The sequence below is a fragment of the Bos indicus genome, chromosome 27 (genome assembly GCF_029378745.1).
Source record: "Bos indicus isolate NIAB-ARS_2022 breed Sahiwal x Tharparkar chromosome 27, NIAB-ARS_B.indTharparkar_mat_pri_1.0, whole genome shotgun sequence".
NCBI classification, from domain to species: Eukaryota; Metazoa; Chordata; class Mammalia; order Artiodactyla; family Bovidae; genus Bos; species Bos indicus.
In genome coordinates, this window is record NC_091786.1 from 14,723,228 (window position 1) to 14,742,787 (window position 19,560).

A 19,560-nucleotide genomic window follows, 5' to 3' on the forward strand; every position below is an offset into this window, starting at 1 on the left:
CACGGCAATCCACTCCAGTATTCTTGCATGGAGAATCCCATGGACAGAGGAGCCTGGTGAGCTACAGTCCATGGGGTTGCAAAGAGTTGGACACAACTGAAGTGACTGAGCACCCATGCATGTGTATATACATATACATCTTTTAATAAACATATATGTATTAATATGGCTTGCATATTTAATATATTTATAACAGTATATATTGTATATATAAAAATCTTTTAATAAAGTTAGACTAATGCTATATAGCATTAGTCTAATTTTATATAATTATATATATGATTTAATATATATATGGCTGGGGTTTCTTTTAAGCATGACGCATTCTCTCACCATCTGGCCAGCCATTAGCCACTCCGTGGATCAATCCAGGGTCTTCCTCCAGGGCATCTCACCTTACAAACAAAGTGCTACCCTGGGAGGATTTCCTGTCCTTGGCTGCCCCCAATGGGGCTACAATGACTGTCAGCCCACTTTGGGCTGGTGCAGGCATCTGGTAGAAGGCCATCTAAATCAGGCTTGACTTGCCATCTCTTTTCATCAGTTGGTCATTGAGATTCGCCACAAGGCCACGGGCATCAGCTGAGGTCACCAGTGTGGCTGGTCCGAGCATGCTGGGGTACGACTGACTGGCTTCTGGGCCTAATCTGTGCCTTCAGGAACACTTAGGCATCAACCTGTGTATATCATCTCTCTGTAATGCTTGAGCACTTCTTGAAATGTTCAAGTTTATGGTCAAGCGAACCAGATAGCACATGTTCACGAATGGCAAGTATCAGGTGTCTGTCTGGTCATTTGGGGGACTGCAGTGAGTTGCCACTCTGCCCCTCTGCCCCGCCCCCCACCCAGGTTCTAATGGCAAGCTAGGAGCTGTTACTCCCAAAAGGAGACGAGGTATTTGTTGGAAACTAGCTTAAATCATAAATCTTAAGGTCCTGCATTTTTAATGCTCCACGGAAGCTTGAGATAGGCTCCAAATGTGTCCTGTCCATCATCTGGTGAGTGGATACGGTGTGTTCATACAAGGAAAGTTATTCAGCCACAAAAAGAATGAAGTACCAATATATGCTGCAAACTGGGTGGATATTGAAAGCGTTATGCCAAGTGGAAGAAGCCAGATGCAAAAACCCACGTGTATGATTCCGTTTATATGAAGTATCCAGAATAGGCAAGGCTGTAGAGACAGAAAGCAGAAAAGCAATGACTGCAGCTGGGCGAAGGTGGGAATGAGGTGGTGTTGGGTGCATGACTGCTTGGTGGGCATGGAGTTTTCTTCTGGAGTGATATAAAAGTCCTAGAACTAGACAGATGTGATGGTTGCGAAACACTGTCAACATACCAAACACCACTGTGTAATGGTTAAAAAGCTGAATACCACAATTTTTAAAAAGTCACAGAATTACATGAGATTTCTTTTTGTAAACACCCTTTTGTCTATCTGGGAGTTTTAAGTTGTTATTACTTTTTTCTCATTGCTTTTCTTTATTATGTCCTCAGACTTTTCAAATGGTCTGTAACAGTAGGTATTTCTCTTGTGCCCAGTGTTTTCCAGGAAATCCGCCATTCACAGCCCTGATTCTCCTGATCTGAAAGTGAAAGTCGCCCAGTCGTGACCAACTCTTTGCGACCCCATGGACTATACAGTCTATGGAACTCTCCAGGCCAGAATACTGGAGTGGGGAGCCCTTCTCTTCTCCAGGGGATCTTCCCAACCCAGGGATTGAACCCAGGTCTCCTGCATTGCAGGCGGATCCTTTAACAGCTTGGTTAATTTCTCTGCAGGCTTGCTCCATGGAAATTCCCTTGACTTACCTTCACCTGTACTTTGCCTGCACCTCTGTTCCCCCTCACCTTTTATGTTTCTGTTCTTTGCTTAATTGAAGCATATCTTCAAGTAATTGCAGATTGTCCCATCTGGAAATGTCTATAATCCACCCTTAAAACTGATCAATTAATTGCCGTAGTTAAATATACTTTGCCCTCTGCTTTTTTCTAGGCTTCAGTGTTGCTTCTGTTTTCTCACATTTTGTATGTTACTTGTTTTTTTCTAAGACGTTATGAGATTCTTCTTATTATCTATAGTATTCTGAAATTTCATTAAGATATGCTTGGATAGAAGCCTTTTTTCATGCATTCATTTGCTTGTGTATTCAAGTGGTCTCTGAAAATGTAAAGACTTTTATTTTTCAACTCAGAAATTTTTCTGTGTTATATCTTCACTAATTTTCACTCCTCTATTTTCTCTAGTCTCTCTTCCCCAAACCCTTATTTGGAAGGACATCATATATATTTCCAGAGAAGGCAATGGCACCCCACTCCAGTACTCTTGCATGGAAAATCCCATGGACGGAGGAGCCTGGTAGGCTGCAGTCCATGGGGTCGCTGGGAGTCAGACACGACTGAGCGACTTCACTTTCACTTTTCACTCTCATGCATTGGAGAAGGAAATGGCAACCCACTCCAGTGTTCTTGCCTGGAGAATCCCAGGGACGGGGGAGCCTGGTGGGCTGCCGTCTATGGGGTCACACAGAGTCGGACACGACTGAAGTGACTTAGCAGCAGCAGCAGCATATATATTTCTAAAAGATGCAAGACGTCATATATAGTTCTCTTAGTTTTTTTATAGTTTCTTTTAGGCATGTCTCTCCCAGTTGTTTTTTTTTTTTTTAAAAAGAGATTTCCTTGACTCCTTCCTCCAATTACCCTATTGATTTATTTCATCTTGCCTCTCATTTTTTAAAAAAATATTTTTATATGGGCCATTTTTAAAGTCTTTCTTGAATTTGTTACAATATTGCTTCTGTTATGTTTTGGGGTTTTGGCCATGAGGCATGTGGTCTCTTTGCTCCCTGGCCAGGAATGAAACCTGCACCCCTGCATTGGAAAGCAAAGTCTTAACCGCTTGACCACCAAGGAAGTACTTCTCATATTTTTAATTTGTAAGAATTTTCAACTTGTTTCATATCCATTCCTTTATCAAAACATCCTGCTTTAATTTTATAGATAAAATATCATTCTTCAATCTTCGGGGAATGCCAAAGTTGTGTGTTCATTTAGTTATTTCCCTATTTTCCACATCATTCCTTCCTTCTGGGATCACATTTTCAATCTGTTTATCATGAAGTCTCACTTTATATTGATCTCAAGTTATCCATTCATATTTAAGAGTAAGAGTCAAAAAGAAGGTTGAGAACATTGTGTACTGGAATAAGGTTCTTGTTTTGTTTTGTTAGGTCTATCAGGCAGGAAGGCAGCTATTACCATTAGGAGTCCATCAAAAGCCAGAATGTGGAGGTCTTTCAAGGGGAAGGTAGTTATTTCATTTTCCAAAAACGAAACTCTGATTCTTCAGCTTTGGAATGCTTAGGTCATAGCATTCTGTGGAATAGGCTGGGACGTTGATTGCTTAATTTACCGACTTTTAAAGAAGCCACATGTTTGCAGCCTCAAGTTTCACCTCCCTCTTGCCATTCTGAAGTCTCCAATTCCTAAGCCCTGGAGGAATCCCACAGGGCGCACCATCTCCCCCTCCCTTTGATCCAGATTCCCCCGGGTGAGTACTCGATGCTTTCTTCCTCCTCCTTTGCGTAGTTCATCCATCATGCTCCCCAGGCCTTCTTCCCTTCAGAGTTTTGTGGAAATCCCTCATCTGCGGATGGGCCCTCTCCAATCTCTCTGACACTGCAGGTTAATATGTTTTTAATCTTTTACTATCCTTACATTATAGGGTGTCTCCAGGGAGAAGAACTTTTTTTTCCTCTTTTTGCTATGGACTTAACCTCTCAATTTATTAATTTCGCCCAACTGCAAAATGATCTTTTCTAAAGTTACTTATAATTTTAAAATTCTGTTATAAATCTCTTCCCTACTTGTGAGTTGACCTTATATCCCCAAAGCCTCTGCTTCACCAAGTTGCTTCAAGTCTTCCTCAGACTTAATGTTGACTGAGTGAATAATTTAACTTTTTTTCCTAAAGGGACTGATTTATTTTGACCTGCTCCATGATGTCCCTCGGAGAAGGCAATGGCACCCCACTCCAGTTCTCTTGCCTGGAAAATCCCATGGACGGAGGAGCCTGGTGGGCTGCAGTCCATGGGGTCGAGAAGAGTCAGACATGACTGAGCGACTTCACTTTCACTTTTCACTTTCATGCATTGGTAGGAAATGGCAACCCACTCCAGTGTTCTTGCCTAGAGAATCCCAGGGACGGGGGAGCCTGGTGGGCTGCCGTCTATGGGGTCGCACAGAGTCGGACACGACTGAAGTGACTCAGCAGGATGATCTAGAGTTCTCTGGAGAAGCATTAACCATTACATGTAGTTAACAACTCCTCTCTCTCACCTGGGTCAGCCTGCAGAATGACTCACATGAAAAGTATCTTGAAGGCAAGTGTTCGCCCTTGTGATTTTCAGGTTAGGGCTTATGTTCAAAATGTCTCCGATTTTTGTTAATGGCATCTTAATATTCGTAGATGTCTCTTCTAATTTTCAGTCCTATGAGACTTTTGTTATACTCTAGTTTCTGCTGTTCTGGACAAAGACTATCATTTTGAAGTTTCCTTTGGCACTTTCCCAAAGTGAATTTCGACCATACCACTCATTCTCTTTTTGAAGTCAGATGACTCTACATTTGGTGAAAACCTGTCTGGATATGTTGTATGATGCAGATAGAAGTCTAATTTTTGTTTTGCTCTATTTTTGGTTCTGTTGATTGATTCAATTTAAAACCTAATAAAGTGTGTATCAGACAAATTTCTTCATCATACAATACTGTTGAGAGGGAACTCAATATTACACTTAGTTCTTCTTATATGCCAGGCACTGTTTTGGAAAATTTGTATTCATTAATGCCTTTAATCCTCAAATGATCATGTATTTTTACATTGTACAGACGAGAAAAAGGGAAGCCAGGGTATAAATTCAGGCGGTTGGGCTCCAGAAGGACATTTTTGTGGAAAGTTGTTTCTTTTCTTTTAGAAATTGTCCAGATAATACCTCATCCTAAGGAAGAGACATGAACCCTGGAGTTATTTTGGTGGAGAAATACAAGGAAGAAGGTAAATATCTCAGAAATCAGAAGATGATACCCTTGTTTGTTAGGAATTATAAAAGTTTCCTTTAAAAAAAAAAACACAAAAAACAGGAACCACAGAGCAGAATATCCAGAGACTAATAAGCCTTGGTTTTAGAGGCAACTGCTGCTGCTGCTGCTAAGTCGCTTCAGTCGTATCCGACTCTGTGCGACCCCATAGACGGCAGCCCACTAGGCTCCCCGTCCCTGGGATTCTCCAGGCAAGAACACTGGAGTGGGTTGCCATTTCCTTCTCCAATGCATGAGAGTGAAAAGTGAAAGTGAAGTCGCTCAGTCGTGTCCAACTCCTAGTGACCCCATGGACTGCAGCCTCCCAGGCTCCTCCGTCCATGGGATTTTCCAGGCAAGAGTACTGGAGTGGGTTGCCATTGCCTTCTCCTTTAGAGGCAACACTCTCATACAAATGTTTTAAAATTCTTCCATATCCTACATTCAATATCACTTTTTGATATATTATGGAAAAATATTGAAAAAAATTTTGTACCCAAATTGACTTATCTACTCACTCATTCAACAAGTTTTTTAATTCACTGATACATCTATATACATACATATATACATTCTTTTTTTAATGTTCATTTCCATCATGGCTTATCATAGGTGCACTCTTCAATAGTTAAGATACGGAAACACCCTAAATGGCCATTGACAGAGGAATGGATACAGAAAAGGTGGTACTTATGTACCGTGGATTACTAATCAGCTATAAAAAAAAAAAAAGGACAAAATACTGCCATTTGCAGCAACACGGATGCACCTAGAGATTATAAGTGAAGTAAGTCATTCAAAGAATATTTTTTGAGCACCAGCTGAGAAGCTGACGTCAGTCTAGGTGTAGAGGATGTGTTTGTGAACCAAAACTGAGCTATTTTCAAGCGGGTTGTTGGCAGGTGGGGGCACCACCAGCAAGAAACATCAGAAACGGATGATGTGGTAGAGGATGCCATGGAAGGAAGGAAGAACAGCCCGGGGTGAGGGAGATTTGGAATCCCTGATGAGATGGGCACAGGTTACAGTTTCCAACGTGGTGGCTGGGATAAGCCTTTAGAGCAGGTTAGAACTGAGCTAAGGCTTGAAGGAAGTCAACGCGTTAGCCTTGTTCTATCTAGGGGAAGGCTGTTCCCAGCAGAGGGAATCACTAAAGAGGAGCACCCCAGCATGTTGGAAAAACAGCAAGGAGGCCTCCCAGCAAAGAGAAGAGATGAACTCCGAGAGGGATTGGGGATCCAGAAGTTATGGGCTTCGTAGGTTGTTTGGGGGGCCATGACTTTTACTCTGAGTGAAATGGAAAAGCAAGACAAGGTTTGACACAGTCCAGCTTAGGTTTACAAAGACTGCTCTGGCCGCTGTGTTGAGAAGAGATTACAGAGGAACAGGAAATGGATCAAAAAGATTGCTAGGAGACCCGCACAGTAAGCAGGTGGGAGGTGATGGGGACTTGAACCATTGCAGGGGAGGAGGTGAGGAGTGTTCAGATACGAATGTGTTTTGAAGATGGAGCCAGTAGAATTTTCTTATATTGGACTTGGGTTGAGAGAAAACTCAGCATGCAGGATTGAACTCTGGTTTTTAACTTGAGCATCTGATGTCTCCTCCATGAGGACGATGGGGAAAGTTGTGAGTGGAACAGTTTTGGGGATCTGTACCTATTGAGGTTGACATGTCAGTTAGACATCTGAGTGTCAAGCAGGCAGTTATACAAGTGAGGCGTTTAAAAGGGAAGTGTGAGCCAGAAATATAAATCACTCCCATGAATACTTGACTACAAACGATTCATCTCGTTTACAATGGGGTATACTTTTAAAAGCAATCATCGGGAGAGCACTTAGGAATTTGTATAAAGTGAGAACCTTTAAAATCTACAAACTGTCTCAAGTAAAGAAAATATTTGTGAATTCTGAGTCTAATAATCAGATGGACATAATATGTTTTATAAATATTATGGGCTGAACCGTGTCTCCCCAAAATTCCTCCACTGAAGTTCTAACCCCCAGTATCCTAGCCTGTGACTGTGTTTGAAGATGGGGCCTTTAAAGAGGTAATTAAAATAACATGAGGGCATGCGGTGGGCCTTAATCCAGTATGACTGGCGTCCCTGTAAGAGGAGGTTACAACACAGACACACGGGCAGGGACGCACGCGTGAAAACATAAGAAGGCAGCCAACTGCAAGCCCAGGAGAGAGGCCTCAGAAGAAACCATCCCTGTGGAGGCCCCGACCTGGGATTTCTAGCTTCCAGAAATATGAGAAAATAAATTTCCGTCATAAATGCCCAATCTGTAGTACTTTGTTGTTTATTAGTACAAGGACACAACAGATAGCAAATTGAACTTGAATTAATTATGTAGGTTTTGTATTTTTACAGCAGTTATATATATATATATATATTTTTTTTTTTTTTTTAATTTTGCAGAGTTTTGTAAGCACTGAAGTATGTGCAGTCTGGGCATTTGAGGCTGAAATGCTGCTGGGGAGGGGTGTGGGGGGCGGCAGGGGAGGCACTGTGGTCACGAGAGAGAAGTCTTTAATTGAAGGCTTGGAAGTGCAGAATTTCCTCCCGAGAGGATGAGCTCGCCTGTTTTATTCAATGTGTATCTAGAGGGACGATAACTTTGTGTTTTCTCGTTCTGCCTTTTCACTTATTTTTTCCTGCCTGGGTGTTGCTTTTCACAGGGAGAAACAATGACTTTTTAACTCCACTCCTTTCAGAAGAAGGCTTTATTAGCATCTTTATCTTACCGAAGGTGAGGCGAGTCATTGAAATTTAATATTATTATCCAGAATCTAGTGTGCGCCGTGTGTATGTGTCAGTTTAAATGTGTTCATGAATAAGATACTGTGAAAACAGTTGTTAGGAGATTTAACTTAGTGCAATTAATAGTCAGCAGTTGGGTGCAGCAAGTCTCTGCCTGTTCATTACTCACAGCTGAACAGATCGAGTCACTTGGTCATGTGCTGAATATCATCATTTGCTCAGTGGTGTAGAGTCTCGAAAGACAGTGTGGTCAGCTGGGATCCGTACCTGAAACTGATCTTGCAAAGATCCAGAAACCCATCTCTGAATTGCTGGCAACACCAGATATTCCTGGAAGGGAGGAGAAAATGAAACATTCCCACTTACTCAGAGATAAGGCTTTGAAGGGAGCCGACTGGCTGAGGTAGCCTTCTCTCGGCTCCCTGAGAGCCAGGTGTGAAGCACCCTGTAGTAGCTTCCGGAACATTCCCTGGGGCCCAGCACACAGAAAGCTTTGGGTATGTCGGCTAAACAAATAGATATGATTTTTTTTCCCCCTTAGGAGTGAGTTTTGCTAGAAGGTGTGGTGGGGGGGTGGGGTGGGGGATGAGCCTGGAATGCAAAATCGGCACTTTTAAAATAAAACAAGCGAAACTAACTTTTTAATGAAAATTCAGTAAATCCAGAACTCAATCAAAAATCCAGAATCAAGGCTTGGACCCAGAAGGAGACTCTAGCTGGAGACGGATTCCCGGGCTCCCTTCTTTGCTAAGGTTTTACTTCTGCTGGGGTTCGCTGGACTCTGCTGACCTCAGGGGTGTCCCTACTTGAAAAATGCTTGCCTGAGCCTGGATGCCATCACCTTCTTTGTGTTCCCTTCAGTATAGCTACAGGAGGTGGGGCCCTGCAGACAGGGTTCCAGAAGGTGGAGCGGATGGAAAAGAAGACACAGTACACGTGAGCATTGGAACAGCCCCACTTTGAAAGACTGAGCTAATTCCTTTTCACCTCCAAAGACCTGGTACAAAACCAGGTCACTCCTTCTGGGTTCTTGAGTCCCAGCTCTTGGTTTTGCTTCAGAAAACATACCTGCCCATCAAGATTGTGACCCCGAAAGCCAGGGTCCCTTTCTCTGTCCTGTCTGAGGCTCTCCCTCCAAATTCCAGGTTGAAGTTGGAGAAATGGGCTCCCTTCCCTCCCCACCAACATTACTCTTCCTCCAGTGAGCCCTCCATCCTTACAAGCAGAGAAGGACCGTGTGCTGCCCAAGAGCCACCTGAGCACCGCAAGCCAGAGTCGCCCCAGGGAGCGTCTGTCACAGGTAGCCACGGTAGGACCAGCTGCCACCGTTCCCCGTCACACGCTGACACCAGCACATTTGGAGGGAGAGAGGAAAGACACATCGTGAGAGCAGCTCAGTGACAGGTGGCCCTGCCCCCCTGGGAACCAGCTCTGCCTGCTTTCCAGTTCCACCCACGACCTGCTCTGCATTTATGATATTTGAGCTGGGGGATCGGAAGATTGAAGTAGAGCGACTGTGTCTTTAAAGTGGTCACAGGAATGTCAAAAACATGCAGCAGCTCCATTTTAATGGTTTTTCTTGGGGAGTAGGCAGCCTGGCCGCCAGCACTGCCTCATCCATGCCTCCTTGTGTCCTGAGTCAGGGGCTCCTGGAAAGAAGGATGCTCCAGAGAGCACGTGGGGCCACTTCCTTTCTCCTTGGCTGGGATTTGGGGTGTAAAACTCTCAGAACAAGGCTGGTCTCTCACACCTGTCACTCCCTCAGCCTATTTGGGGGGTTTTCTGGGCCTTTCTCTGTCATTGGCTGCGTACATGCATGGTTAGTCGCTTCAGTCGTGTCTGACTCTTTGCGACCGCATGGGCTATCGCCCGCCAGGCTCCTCTGTCCATGGGATTCTCCAGGCAAGAATACTGGAGTGGGTAGCCATGCCATCCTCCAGGGGATCTTCCTGACTTAGGGATCGAACCTACATCTCTTAGTCTTCTGCATTGGCAGGCGGGTTCTTTACCACTGGTGCCACCATTGACTAACAGATGCCTAATGGTTTCACGTTTTAATCCCCACTCCGCTAACTTTTCCATCAGCACCACACCCACCCTTGTAATGGTCCTGAACTTGCTGTTGTTCAAACATGAGCTCCTGAACTGCAAACTCAACTTTATGATTTAATGCACAGGTTTTTTTTTCCCCCTAGGAAATTTATCTGATCTTGGCCAGGTTTTAGTATGTCATTATGCCATATGTAATGTTCTTAGATTAATCTTCCTTCTCACTCCCTCAGCTTGGCTTTATATTAGTCATACCTGGGATCAGAAATGCTTTGTTTCTTCATATTCTGAATACTGATATTTCAGATAGATATGGAAAATCTCTTTGGAAGCCTCAGAGAGGCTTCATTTGGCTGAGAAAGGGGTTGAGGAGAGATATCTTGTATCGTTTGTAAGATATAAGAAGGGCTTCTCTGTGTTTTTCTGTTGTTTAGGTTTTTTTAAAGGATGACCTGGGCTACACTTGAGACTTCTTGAGCGTTTGAGTCCGTCTGGCACTTTTATCTTTTACTACTTCCCGTCTCAGTTTTATTCAGCATGGGGCAAAAACAGTCACAAAACTTCACCACAAAAACATTAGTCAAGAGGTGAACCCTTTGTTCTTTGCCAAAAGCTTGGAGAAAAAGGAGGTTCAGAATTTAGATTCCACCCCCCACCCTTGTCTTTCCTAGAAAGAGCTCTTCTTTGGAAATAACTCAAGACCACAGATTCTTCCTAATCCCACCTGTCTTTGAATCTTTGTGATTTTCAGTCTAAATAAAGTAAATGTTCTTGACTTTCCGCTGGGTTTCTAAATGAGGAAGCCATGTGCAAAGTCCCTCTGCAGGGCTCTTTTGGTATTTGAAACTTTAGTTCTCTCCCAAATGATGATGGTTCCTCGGTGAATCTTGACAATCATTTCTAAATTAGCCTTGTCTGAACTTGTGCTTGGTAATCTCAGGTATTTAATTGTAAGTGTCATAGATTCCTAGCATTTCCAACGCAGGTGTCAGATTAAAAAAGACAGTTTGACGTCCTCATTGCATGGGTCATTTTAGTCATCTTGCACACCAGGAGCGAGGTAATTAATATTGTCCCCTCACTGCAGGGCTGCAGTACATGTGGCACTTCCAGGTATGGACTGTGATACACATCGTACCAGCGGTTTTTCTTATGAGGCACCACAGAGAATACCAGGGTCAGAAAGCCAGACTGTGAAAAGTAACGAGGTAATTCTATCAAGAAGCGGAGTAGCCAGAGCTAATGCATGGTCCTGTCTGCTGAAATGTTTATTTTACATAATTCTTGAAAAGTGAGCGGAAACCATGCTTTTAAGTTGGCTTAAGAGAGATTGTGTTATGGAGGAAGTCAGATGCGCAAAGTGTTCAAAGGAGGACACTTTGGAGCTTAGAGTCAGATTTGTTGTTCTTCAGCTTCTCACCAGTTGCTGCGCAGAGCTCACTGCTGGTTTTGAAATCAGTCAGGCTTCTGGACAAAGTAGGAAAAGAATCAACCGTGGGGAAATGGCAATTTCTGGTACCAATTTTGATGTTGCTTCACAGTCAATGTTTTTTCAGTTCTTCCCAAATATTTATCCCTTTTCAGGCATCAGAGTGTTCAAGTCCTTACCTCCTTTTTAGCTGGAATTTCACTGGAGAATTTAAATGAGTAATCAGTAGGTTGCTTAGTGAGCAAGGGATTCAGAGACAAGGGGAGTGAATTGTTTCAGGGGATGATACCTCTGTGTGAGGGAGGGACCCATTACTAGTGCCTGCAGACAGCACCCTGGCCACCTCTTCTGACTCCATTTGTGTCCCTCCGTTCCCTGCTTCTCTGCATGGGTTGTACCCCAGGAATCGTGTCAATCTCTGGTTTGGGCTTTACCTTTTTTTCCAAGTTCTGGATATGTATCCACCCATTGCCCAAGTCATGCACATGAATATACTTAGAGAGTACCTGCCTACCAGGCTTTGGTTCCCAATTTTTCTCCAATCAAGGCATCATACAATTGATTTTGTGTCCCCTCACTAGCAGAGAAGGCGATGGCACCCCACTCCAGTACTCTTGCCTGGAAAATCCCATGGACGGAGGAGCCTGGTGGGCTGCAGTCCATGAGGTCAGTAGAGTCGGACACGACTGAGCAACTTCCCTTTCACTTTTCACTTTCATGCATTGGAGAAGGAAATGGCAACCCACTCCAGGGTTCTTGCCTGGAGAATCCCAGAGACGGCAGAGCCTGGTGGGCTGCCATCTATGGGGTCGCACAGAGTCGGACACGACTGACGTGACTTAGCAGCAGCAGCAGCCCCTCACTAGATCACACCCTAGTCCCTGCCTTCTGAGATTGCCCCATGTTGATTTTAATAGGATTAGAGATGGTTTCAAGCTCAGTTTAGTTTAGTGAATGAAAGTTTACTGGGTATATACCACTGAAACTGAAAACATCCAGTGTCTCTTTTGGAGGAATTCAAAGGAAACCTGAGCCTGGTAAAGATGAGTAGAACAGAAAACCATTTCTAAATTCCTCAGTGGCATTGCTTACTTCATGGATTCGTGTCATTACTGTTATTTTATATTACAGTAACATTTCCAGTCTGTCACATTTCCCCCTGTGGTTAGAGGAGGGAAATCAGTGAATGGTGCATCTTGAACAGAATTTGAAACAGATGAGTTGTTCCTCTTCTGATCACCTGCATACAAAATTGATGGGACTGTGGGATAAGAGAAATCAGTGGCCAACTTCCAAAGATCCCAAATAATGTCCTCAAATAGAGGGATACATAAGAATCTGAATTTTTTTTTAGCTTTTTTGAGGTATAACTGGCAAATAAAATTATAAGATAAGATGGACAACATGATTTGTCATGTTTATACAATTGCGAAAAGATTCTCTCCAATGAGTCAGTTAATGCGCCCATCACCCCCATGTTTAAATTTGTGTGTTTAAGTTCTATTCTCATAGCAAATTTCAATTATAAAACACAGTATTACCCACTAGAGTCACTGTATTATACATTATGCTGCTGCTGCTGCTAAGTTGCTTCAGTTGTGTTCGACTCTTCACGAACCCATGGACTGCAGCCTACCAGGCTCCTCCGTCCATGGGATTTACCAAGTAAGAGCACTGGAGTGGGGTGCCATCGCCTTCTCCAATATATTATGCTCACAGAACTTATTCATCTTATGGCTGAAAGTCTGTTCCCTATTTCCCCCACCCCGCCAGCCCCTGGAAACCACTTTTCTATTTTCTGTTTCTATGAGTTTTTTTTTTTTTTAAGATTCCACATTTAAGTGATACCATGTGGAATTTGTCTTTCTCTGTCTGACTTATTTCACTTAGCATAATACCCTCGAGGTTCATTCATATGATTGCAAATGATAGGATTTCCTTCATTTTTTAAGGCAGAATAATATTCAATTAGCCATGAAATTAAGAGACGCTTACTCCTTGGAAGGAAAGTTATGACCAACCTAGATAGCATATTAAAGCAGAGGCTTTACTTTGCCAACAAAGGTCCGTCTAGTCGAGGCTGTGGTTTTTCCAGTGGTCATGTATGGATGTGAGAGTTGGACTGTGAAAAAAGTGGAGTGCTGAAGAATTGACGCTTTTGAACTGTGATGTTGGAGAAGACTCTTGAGAGTCCCTTGGACTGCAAGGAGATCCAACCAGTCCATCCTAGAGGAGATCAGTCCTGGGTGTTCAAGAAAGGACTGATGTTGAAGCTACAACTCCAATACTTTGGCCGCCTCATGCGAAGAGCTGACTCATCTGAAAAGACTCTGATGCTAGGAGGGATTGGGGGCAGGAGGAGAAGGGGATGACCGAGGATGAGATGCCTGGATGGCATCACCGACTCGATGGACATGAGTTTGGGTGAACTCCGGGAGTTGGTGATGAACAGGGAGGCTTGGTATGCTGCGATTCATGGAGTCGCAAAGAGTCGGACACAACTGAGCAACTGAACTGAACTGAATATTCAATTATATATATAGCCTGGTAGGCTGCAGTCCATGGGGTCACACAGAGTCGGACATGACTGAAGTGACTTAGCAGCAGCAGCAGCATATATATATCAGATCAGATCAGATCAGTTGCTCAGTCATGTCTGACTCTTTGCGACCCCATGAATCGCAGCATGTCAGGCCTCCCTGTCCATCACCAACTCCCGGAGTTCACTCAGACTCACGTCCATCGAGTCAGTGATGCCATCCAGCCATCTCATCCTCTGTCGTCCCCTTCTCCTCCTGCCCCCAATCCCTCCCAGCATCAGAGTCTTTTCCAATGGTGACTCTTCGCATGAGGTGGCCAAAGTACTGGAGTTTCAGCTTTAGCATCATTCCTTCCAAAGAAATCCCAGGGCTGATCTCCTTCAGAATGGACTGGTTGGATTCCCTTGCAGTGCAAGGGACTCTCAAGAGTCTTCTCCAACACCACAGTTCAAAAGCATCAATTCTTCGGCGCTCAGCTTTCTTCACAGTCCAACTCTCACATCCATACATGAGCACTGGAAAAACCATAGCCTTGACTAGACAGACCTTTGTTGGCAAAGTAATGCCTCTGCTTTTGAATATGCTATCTAGGTTGGTCATAACTTTCCTTCCAAGGAGTAAGCGTCTTTTAATTTCATGGCTGCAGTCACCATCTGTAGTGATTTTGGAGTCCAGAAAAATAAAGTCTGACACTGTTTCCACTGTTTCCCCATCTATTTCCCATGAAGTGATGGGACCAGATGCCATGATTTTAGTTTTCTGAATGTTGAGCTTTAAGCCAACTTTTTCAGTCTCTACTTTCACTTTCATCAAGAGGCTTTTGAGTTCCTCTTCACTTTCTGCCATAAGGGTGGTGTCATCTCTGTATCTGAGGTTATTGATATTTCTCCTGCAATCTTGATTCCAGCTTGTGTTTCTTCTGTTTCTTCAGTCCAGCGTTTCTCATGATGTACTCTGCATATAAGTTAAATAAGCAGGGTGACAATATACAGCCTTGACGAACTCCTTTTCCTATTTGGAACCAGTCTGTTGTTCCATGTCCAGTTCTAACTGTTGCTTCCTGACCTGCGTACAAATTTCTCAAGAGGCAGATCAGGTGGTCTGGTATTCCCATCTCTTGCAGAATTTTCCACAGTTTATTGTGATCCACACAGTCAAAGGCTTTGGCATAGTCAATAAAGCAGAAATAGATGCTTTTCTGGAACTCTCTTGCTTTTTCCATGATCCAGCAGATGTTGGCAATTTGATCTCTGGTTCCTTTGCCTTTTCTAAAACCAGCTTGAACATCTGGAAGTTCACGGTTCACATATTGCAGAAGCCTGGCTTGGAGAATTTTGAGCATTACTTTACTAGCATGTGAGATGAGTGCAATTGTGCAGTAGTTTGAGCATTCTTTGGCATTGCCTTTCTTTGGGATTGGAATGAAAACTGACCTTTTCCAGTCCTGTGGCCACTGCTGAGTTTTCCAAATTTGCTGGCATATTGAGTGCAGCACTTTCACAGCATCATCTTTCAGGATTTGGAATAGCTCAACTGGAATTCCATCACCTCCACTAGCTTTGTTCGTAGTGATGCTTTCTAAGGCCCACTTGGCTTCACGTTCCAGGATGTCTGGCTGTAGGTCAGTGATTACACCATCGTGATTATCTGGGTTGTGAAGATCTTTTTTGTACAGTTCTTCTGTGTATTCTTGCCATCTCTTCTTAATATCTTCTGCTTCTGTTAGGTCCATACCATTTCTGTCCTTTATCGAGCCCATCTTTGCATGAAATGTTCCTTTGGTATCTCTGATTTTCTTGAAGAGATCCCTAGTCTTTCCCATTCTGTTGTTTTCCTCTATTTCTTTGCATTGATCACTGAAGAAGGCTTTCTTATCTCTTCTTGCTATTCTTTGGAACTCTACATTCAGATGTTTATATCTTTCCTTTTCTCCTTTGCTTTTCGCTTCTCTTCTTTTCACAGCTATTTGTAAGGCCTCCCCAGACAGCCATTTTGCTTTTTTGCATTTCTTTTCCATGGGGATGGTCTTGATCTCTGTCTCCTGTATATATATATAAATTATACATGTATGTCACACTTTCTTTATCCATTCACCTATGGACATACACTTAGGATGTTTCTGTGTTTTGCCCAGGGTGAATAATGCCACCAGGAACACAGAAGAACAGATACTTCTTTGAGAGAATGATTTCCTTTCCTTGGGCTACATACCTAGAAGTGGAATTGCTGAATCATATGGTAGGTATATTTTTAATTTATCCAAAGTGCTTTATATATTATATTATCTATTGTCTATTTAATATATTATATGTAATGTATATATTATATATTTATATATATGATGCCTTTAGTGCCTGCCATGCCTGTAGGCCCTTCTGGGAGTTTAGAGGAAAGACAAAGTCAGTGAGCAAAGTCTTAGATGGTGGAAGCCTTGGATGAGCAGAGACAGGAGGAAGAGCTGGCTCTTCAGCCATGGCCTCGGAAAGGCTGGGTTCCCAGAATGACGGAGCCATAGTATGAGGAGCAACAGGCAGATCCCACCAAGGGGACTGATGACAGCGCCTCTAGAACTTGGCCTGCTTTTTGGTTTCTTTGCCAGGGCTGGATGGAGCCTGGCTGTTCTGGGCAGGTTCCCTGGTTTCTCTGGGCTCCCGTGCATGCCCAGCCCAGATGTCTGAGGCTGAGGTCACCAGAGTGGCTTTCACTCCTCACTTCATAAAAGAGCATATTTACCAGAAAGTGTCAGGAGCTTCGGGAGATCAAAGTCCTATGACATCAGCTTTGCTTGTGCTGAGCCCTAACCTGTCACCGAAATTTTGGGCTTCACTTTCTCATCATAGGCTTCCCTGGTGGCTCAGACGGTAAAGAATCCACCTGTAATGCAGAAGACCTGGGTTTGATCCCTGGGTTGGGAAGATCCCCTGGAGAAGGGATCGCCTACCCACTCCAGTATTCTGGCCTGGAGAATTCCACAGACTGTATAGTCCATGCGGTCCCAAAGTCAGACACTACTGAGCAACTTTCACTTTCAGCCTCCATATGTGAAGATAAGGCTCTTAACTCCGCCCATACAGCACGCACGTTGAGCTTTTTGTTTTTCCTTAACAATAGTAGAGAAATTTTGCTTATTCACCTATATTCTGGATGGGTTTCACTCATCTTGTGCCCAACAGCGCACATTTTGCCACACTTGGCATTTAAAGAGGCACTTCCTGAGACAAACAATGGAGGTGGGTGGCCTAAGGGGAGGGGATGGAAAGACCAGGAGGGAATTTTCTCTTCCTATCCAGTGAAGGTGATATTTTTACTCCAAACAAGAAGTTGAATTCACCAACTGATGGATTAGAGGATGATTTGATAAAGAGGGAAAGAGAGAACCACTGAGTTGCCCATAATAGAGCTGTGTGTGTGTGTGTGTGTTATGATATGTTCACCCAGACAAAACCTTCCCGGCCAGTTCCTATGCATGTTTGGTTCTCAGGAAATGTGTGTCAGGATGGGGTGGTGGTGGTCACAGGACTAAAATGCAAATGATTCTTAGGGAAGAATGATTAGTTTTTACAGTTAATGGAAATGGGAATTTACTTTAAAAAAAAAATTGCACTCAGCTGCAGTTTATCTATTTATTTATGGCTGCCCTGTGTGGCATACGGGATCTTAGTTCCCGAGCAGGGATTGAACCTTCACAACCTGCAGTAGAAGCCTAGAGTCTTATCCAGTGGGCTGCTAGGGAAGTCCCCTGGAAATATACTTTTAATTGGACAATTTTCTTTTCTTCTTTATAAACTAAAAACCTTACTTTATAATCTTAGTACAAAAGGTAACATACCTTCATTTTAGATAAACTGGAAAATACAGAAAGCCCCATACTTCCCCAGAAATAAAAATCTTGGCTTTCATTCTTAGTCCCTTTATTATTCATCTGAAGATTGAATAAGAAATTTCCAAAAAGGTAGAAAGCTCAAATCCAGATCTCACCTTCTCAATACTTGCTGCCTTTGAGGGGACTGTCTCTTCACTCTCCATCAGCTGCTTGCCAGCAGACAACCGAGCTCCGGGTGGACCCATCTCCTCCCTCCCTTGCAGGCTCTCCTGGTTTCAAATATCACCTCTTGACTCCAAAATCTGGATTTCCAATCTCGACAGTCCGTGTAATCAATCTTCTATAGAAAATGCACAGTTCATTCCATTTTCCCCTCTCCTTCTATCGCCCTAAGACATCTCTCTTACCAGATGCCAAGACTGTGACAACATCCTCTAAACTGCTCTCCCTCACTTCAGGGCCTTCTTCTAACCCATCCTTCATCCTGGGATTAATTTTAATTTTCTAAAGCAACGCTTTGAACGTTGCCCTTCCCCTGTGCTTCTCTGGTGCCTCTGGGGTAATGTGCTAACGCTTGACCCTGGGAATCAAAATGCTTTGCAATCTTGCCCTTATTTACTTGATCGACTCATCTTTCCCCTGATGGTCCAGCCATGGCAGAAACGTTTCACTTTCACTGAAAATCCATATGCTCCCCTGCGTTTCTCAGCCTCTCTTGCTATTAGACTGGGCCCAAGTGGCTGGGTTCTACCTAAAGAGATGTGGATAGAAATAAGGTTTGTCACTTCTAGGCTTGACCACGACAGCCCCTACATGGCTGTCTAGTCTGTCTTCAGGTTTCATAGTGTTTCTAGAGGCCACGTGTTGAGAAGGTGCTGCTACGATGCAGTGGCGCCTCCATCAGCCTGGGACCCAGAGTGTCCATGTGGAGTAGATCACCTTGTTGACTCTTGCTGGACATGTAATATGAGTAAGAAGTACGTTTGCCCCTGGTGGCTGGTAAAGAATCTGCCTGCAGTGTGGGAGACCTGGGTTCAATCTCTGGGTGGGGAAGATCCCCTGAAGAAGGGAATGGCAACCCGCTCCAGTATTCTTGCTTGGAGAATCCCATGGACAGAGGAACCTGGCGGGCTACGGTCTATGGGATCGCAAAGATTCCCACACGACTAACACTTTCACTTTTACTTTGAGATTTTGAGGCTCAGTTTGTTACTAGACCTGTTGATTCTGAGTTAAGAGGTGGGAACACTCTGGAGTGGTCACACCAAGATGTGGGTAATGAAGGGTCAGAGTCAAGGTTAGGGGAAGGCTTCTCACAACTACTAATAACTGGCAGGGGTGGGATTTGAACCCAGGTCTTACTCTACTAGCTGAGAACCACACTGCTCTTGGGACACTGAAGACTCGACTCTGCAGGGCAAGCCCACAGAGCTCCCTGGGTTTCCCAGAATGACTCTGGGGCCATCATTTGGCCCCTCTGTTGTTGACTCCCAGATCCTGGATGCTACCTCAGCTTACTTCCTTGTGCCTGGTTAGGTCTCTCTAGGCTCTTTTGGAGGTCTCTTCTCCTGGGAACATTTCCAAATCTGAAACTGAGGACTTGAGCCTTCTCCCTCTCACAGCATCCTGGATATATATCATAGTACAGTACTTCCTGTCTGCTAATTATCCACTTCCTGTATTCCATGATGGAGTTGCTTTAGGCAGTGTGGACAACCTATCCCTGTATCCCACTGCCCCCTTAATTTGCCCATCCTAAACCTTTGACACATGTCTGTTCAATAAATGAATGGACACGTGTCTGAATGACCACATCTAAAAATGCCTCGCAGTTATTATGCTGTCTTGCATTAGAAGAAAAGATGTGCTACGT

At 43.8% G+C, this 19,560-nt stretch overlaps 1 long non-coding RNA gene across 2 annotated transcripts in view; it reads left to right on the top strand.

Annotated features, from left to right (window-relative positions):
* The first annotated feature begins 881 nt into the window (after positions 1-881).
* LOC139180217 (uncharacterized) overlaps positions 882-19,560 on the top strand; it is a 39,130-nt gene continuing 20,451 nt past the window's right edge. The window contains exons 1-6 of one of the 2 annotated variants that reach the window (XR_011564534.1): positions 882-3,553; positions 4,977-5,056; positions 5,692-5,866; positions 7,765-7,835; positions 8,992-9,155; positions 15,999-16,102. This is a non-coding gene — a long non-coding RNA (uncharacterized lncRNA). The remainder of the gene's footprint in view (positions 3,554-4,976; positions 5,057-5,691; positions 5,867-7,764; positions 7,836-8,991; positions 9,156-15,998; positions 16,103-19,560) is intronic. The other variant, XR_011564535.1, reaches the window with a different exon arrangement.